The 6,096-nt window shown below is 41.1% G+C and overlaps 1 non-coding gene across 1 annotated transcript; it reads right to left on the bottom strand.

Annotated features, from left to right (window-relative positions):
• TRNAH-GUG lies at positions 795–866 on the bottom strand. The gene has a single exon. It is a non-coding gene; the product is annotated as a tRNA-His (tRNA).

Here is a 6,096-nt window from a genome sequence, read left to right on the forward strand (position 1 = left end):
TGGTATAGATTACACTCCATTTAAAGTTATTATAAAACAATGGCTATATTTCCCAGAACTGTGCAATGTGTAATGAGAACAAACTAGTGGTTATAGTCAGGATAGGGAGGAGGGGAAGGGCAAGATAGAATTGTGGGTTTGAGATACCAAGTTCTAGTATGAAATAGATAAGCAAGAAGAATGATTTATAATGTGCTTCCCTTGTGACTCAGCTGGTAAAGAATCAGCCTGCAATGCAAGAGACCTGGATTCGATCCCTGGGTTGGGAAGATCCCCTGGAAAAGGGGAAGGCTACCCACTCCAGTATTCTGTCCTGGAGAATTCCATGGACTGTATAGTCCATGGTGTCAGAAAGAGTCGGACATGACTGAATGACTTTCACTTTCACTTTTTTTCAGATAAATATGATATTTTCACCATGGCCCAAGAGTCACAAATGATTCTGACATTTTGGGCCAAACAGTGAGAGATTAAGAGGCCTTAATGCAAGTGCTATGTGATATTTTCAGCATTTTCTTATCAAGAAAATGAATGAGCACGTTTTAGGGATGGCAAGGGGTTACGAATACAACTAGATAGTTCTTGAACTCTTGATAATTCAGTTATTCCTGTCAAATATCAAACAGACGCTAATAGTTCTGATTACAAATGACTACAAAAAGGTGAAAGTGAAGTCACTCAGTCATGTCTGACTCTTTGTGACCCCATGGATTATAGCCTACCAGGCTTCTCCATCCGTGAGATTCTCAGGCAAGAATACCAGAGTGGGTTGCCATTTCCTTCTCCAGGAGATCTTCCCAACCCAGGGATCGAACCTGGGTCTCCCGCATCACAGGCAGATGCTTTACCATCTGAGCCAGAAGGGAAGTTCCCACCCGGGAAGCTCAACTACAAAAAGATAGCTGATATTAATCTTGATAAATATTAATTGACCTTCACTTTGTCAACAAAGGCCCGTCTACTCAAAGCTATGGCTTTTCCAGTAGTTATATATGGATGTGAGAGTTGGACTATAAAGAAAGCTGAGCACTGAGGAATTGATGCTTTTGAACTGTAGTGTTGGAGAAGACTCTTGAGAGTCCCTTGGACTGCAGGAGATCCAATCAGTCCCTCCTAAAGGAAATCGGCCCTGAATATTCATTGGAAGGACTGATGCTGAAGTTGAAATTCCAATACTTTGGCCACCCGATGTGAAGAGCTGACTCATTTGAAAAGACCCTGACGTTGGGAAAGATTGAAGGCAGGAGGAAAAAGGGACGACAGAGGATGAGATGGTTGGATGGCATCACTGACTCAATGGACATGAGTTTGAGTAAACTCTGGGAGTTGGTGATGGACAGGGAGTCCTGGCGTGCTGCAGTGCAGGGTCCAGCCCTGGTGGATCCAGGGAATTTGAAGTGGGGACAGAGTCGGCGTCTGGGAAAGGACTATTTAATTAGAAATATAAAGAGATTAGGAAAGAATAGCGTAGTAGGAAATTAGTGGAGAAAAGAAGCTGAATAACTTGGTTTATGTGGAAAACCAATAAAGTTCCAAGATAAGGAACTTGCACCATCTATGTTAGGCCGCCGGTGCCCACTTGAATAGTGGAGGGTGCCCCACCTTGGGCTCCCTCTTGTATGGGTCTTAGAAGCCAGGGCAAGTAAGTAGACTCAGTGAGCTTCTGCATACCAAGGGATCAGCCTGAAAAGGAGAGGGAGGGAGAGGGAGAAAAAGAGAGAGAGAGAGTTGACATGGGGGGGAGCCAGATTTCCAAGAAACCAGTTCGAGAAGCTGGTCTGAAAAACTGGTCCATCCTTTATTGTCTGGGAAAGCTTTTTATACTTTTGGTTGTACATAGAGATCAATGGATAATACAAAGTTATGCAGCATCAGCAGCCCTGACTTTTATCGAGACCAGGCTTTTTCTCTGCATACCTAGCTGTATACACAAGTCTTGGGTGATTTACATCATCTTCTGGCCAGTAGGCCTATTAGCATTTTATGACCCTTTTCTGATAAGGGTGCTTCAACCAGAAAACTTATTTGCCTTAAAAGTGTTGTTCTTACTAAAGTCTGGTGCCACTCTCAGAAAGCACTAATTAAGGTTACATTCTTATATAGCAAGGACATAACATATAACAAGGAAAGAGGAGTACAGTGATTTATAACAAAGAGAAAGTTCACTAGCTCAAAAGTCTAGTGTTGCTAACATCAAAACTACTATATTCCTTTTTCTATATCCCAATAACATTGATTAATATCCTGCAGGTGCCTAACAGATAAAGAATATGGAGGCCTGGCAGCAGTCATTGACTCAACGATGAAAACCCATTACCAATATAATTCTTAGCTCTTTAGAAAAGGCTCTATATCTTTAAGATGTTTTAAGCTGTGTGCCTTTCAAGGTTGAGGGGCTGTAAACAACCACAAGTTGTAAAAGTCTCTAACTGTCAGGCAAGTTAGAGAGCCATCAGAGGGGTCTGAACTGAGACATTCCTTTTATATGCAGGAGACTGTTAACTGGAGCTCTAAGTTAACTCTTTCCAGAGAAAGGTGGTTGGGGATAGCCCCCTGTTATGTCAGAAGAGTGGAAAGCACAGTACAATGAAGCAGGCAGACTCTGGTTTTGTGGGTAGATGCTCAGGAAAATCCAGGGGTACCCCTGAGGCCTGATCTCAGCCTTTGCTTTTTGCCAGGCCCCCTTCCTCATGACCTTTGCCATGGGTGAGATTCCCCATGCTGGCTCCCAGCACTGCAGTCCATGGGGTCACAAAGAGTCAGACACAATGGAGTGACTGAACTGAACTGAACTGAACTTGCCTATGAAAGGAGTATATGCTTTCCTGCCCAGTAAGTTTGGATTTGTTCATGATATCTTTGGCCAATTAAATGTGAGTAGAAGTGATAACTTTATATTTTGGGGCTCCAAAATCACTGCAGATGGTGATTGAAGCCATGAAATTAAAAGACGCCTACTCCCTGGAAGGAAAGTTATGACTAACCTAGACAGCATATTGGAAAGCAGAGACATTACTTTGCCAACAAAGGTCCGTCTAGCCAAGGCTATGGTTTATCCAGTAGTCATGTATGAATGCAAGTGTTGGACTGTGAAGAAAGCTGAGCGCCGAAGAATTGATGCTTTTGAACTGTGGTGTTGGAGAAGCCTCTTGAGAGTCCCTTGGACTGCAAGGAGATCCAACCAGTCCATTCTGAAGGAGATCAGCCCTGGGATTTCTTTGGAAGGAATGATGCTAAAGCTGAAGCTCCAGTACTTTGGCCACTTCATGCGAAGAGCTGACTCATTGGAAAAGACTCTGATGCTGGGAGGGATTGGGGGCAGGAGGAGAAGGGGATGACAGAGGATGAGATGGCCGGATGGCATCACTGACTCGATGGACGTGAGTCGTAGTGAACTCCGGGAGATGGTGATGGACAGGGAGGCCTGGCGTGCTGCAATTCATGGGGTGGCAAAGAGTCGGACATGACTGAGCAACTGAACTGGACTGAACTGAGAAGTGATAACACACCAATGACACTGTAAGAGACACTGCATTTTACAGTGGCGCTCTTATTCTTTATTGTGTCTAGCTTGAGAATGAACATGTACCCCAAAGGGACAGCTTTGTCAGCTTGGGTCTTAGAATTAAAAAAAAAAAAAAAAATGTCAGAGTCTCAGCCTGTTTAAAGCCTGGAGAAGTGTGGCAGTCTAAAAGTAACATGAACAAGGACTGGCCCTCTATTATTGTTAAGTAATGAAAGATTTCAAATTGCTTGGTTTGTTTAGTAAAGCTTGCTAACATAATTGCTTCTTATAGAACTTTTCCTAAAATCATTGCTAACTTGAACACCAGCTTGAAATTTTTCCTATGGATAGTTGTTCTAAAATATGTACAATAAATCTTTCCTTTATGGATAACTTTGGTCTTAATATTTAGAGATTTGGACAAAAGTACTTGATAATTTCCTGGTGGTTCAGTCATTAAAGAATCTGCCTGCAGTGCAGGATATCTGGCTTCAGTCCCTGGATTGGGAAGATCCCCTGGAGAAGGAAATGGTAACTCACTCCATTATTCTTGCCTGGGAAATTCCATGGACAGAGGAGCCTGGCGGGCTACAGTCCATGGGGTCGCAAAAATTGGACATGACTGAGCGAGTAAACCACCAATTGATAATTCAGTTGATATTAACATTCAATGGTTTCACAAGTTGATAGAAATGAAAAAAATAACATCTTCTTTGGTAAGAATAAAGAATTTATTTTTTAAACTCTTGCTAATAATAGATATATACATATGTACCTAGGTAGATATTTATTCATTCATTTATCTAATACTCATGATTACATACTGTACACAAGTTTCAGTTCTATGGACTTTGTATTATTCTATGAATAAAACAAAGTCCCTGCCTTCATGGAGTTTGATTATATCTGGATTGTAATCGTATTTGTATTGTCCAACTCCTTGCACCCCTTTGAAGTATAGCCCACCAGGCTCCTCTTTCCATTGGATTTTTCAGGAAAGAATTCTGGAAAAGGTTCTCATTCCCTTCTCCAGAGAATCTCTTCCTGACCCAGAGATCAAACCCCATTTCTGCATGGAAGGCAGATACTTTACTCGCTGATCCTTTGGGGAAGCCCAGTGTCGAATTAAATAAGCAGTCATGAGTTCATATTGACATGAATGAATAAATGAGGGGGAAATTACTTTATTATAATGTAGTGCCATTCAACAAGCTAAAAATAATAGAAATAGAAACTATTGACAGAATTTGCAATTAATTTAGTGGTGAAGGATTAAGGCTAAATGATTAATGGATGCTAAATGCAAAAGAATGAATTATTAATACCACAAAGTGCTAATCAGTTGCAAAGACGTAAAAGGTGATGTCATGGTAGAGAAACAGGGCAGACACCAGTTTTAAAAAATGATCAAGTTTGATAGCAACAGTGTGGAAGAGGCTGGGCATTACATGCCTTCTGGCGTGATGTACTGAGAGATCCACAATTTTTCTGTATGTCCTGAGTGTTGAGATGGGCATGATTGGGAGATATTAAAAGTCTATACTCTAAAACTGCAAAGGTCATGAAACACAGAAATATGCATAGCAACTGTTGAGACTGAAGGAAATCTCCAAATCTGACAATAAAATGGAGTATGTTATCCCAGATTGGATCTAGGACAAGAAGGTAAGAACTAAAAACCCTGTGATGAAAAATTTTGGATGTATGTTAATGTACCATATGAACTGAATAATAGCACTGTGTCAATATTGAATTTGAATAGTGTAGTTAACAAGAAAGTGCTCTTATTTTTAAGAAATAGACATAGGCATATTGAAGGATGATTATATCTACAACTTGATCTCAGATGGTTCAGAAAAAAACTAATGATAATAAATGTGTATGTATGTGTGTGAATGTATTAATGTGTGTTTTTGTTCAGTTGCTAAGTCATCTCCAGCTCTTTGCAACCCATGGACTGCAGTATTCCAGGCTTCCCTGTCTTTTGACTATCTCCTGGAGTTGGCTCAGACTCATGTCCATTGAGTCAGTGATGCCATCCAACCATTTCAACTCTGTCCTCTCCTTCTCCTTCTGCCCTCAATCTTTCCCAGCAGCAGGGGCTTTTCCAATGAGTCAGCTCTTCACATCAGGTATCCAAAGTATTGGAGCTTCAGCTTCAGCATCAGTCCTTGCAATGAATATTCAGGGCTGATTCCTTTAGTATTTGATCTCCTTGCTGTCCAAGGGACTCTCAAGAGTCTTCTCCAACACCACAGTTCAAAACCATCAATTCTTTGGCGCTCAGTCTTCTTTGTGGTTCAACTCTAACATCTGTACATGACTACTGGAAAAAGCATAGCTTTGACTATCTGGACTTTAGTTGGCAAAGTGATGTCTCTCCTTTTTAAAATGCTGTCTAGATTTATCACAGCTTTCCTTCCTAGGAGTAAGTTTCTTTTAATTTCATGGCTGCATTCACCATCTACAGTGATTATGGAGCCCAAGAAAATAAAATGTCACTGTTTCCACTTTTTCCCCTTCTATTTGCCATGATACATACATACCTATGTGTATGTATGCGTTAATGATCGTTCCCTCTAGAAACTGAG

This window comes from Capra hircus, chromosome 6 (genome assembly GCF_001704415.2).
Source record: "Capra hircus breed San Clemente chromosome 6, ASM170441v1, whole genome shotgun sequence".
Taxonomy (NCBI): Eukaryota; Metazoa; Chordata; class Mammalia; order Artiodactyla; family Bovidae; genus Capra; species Capra hircus.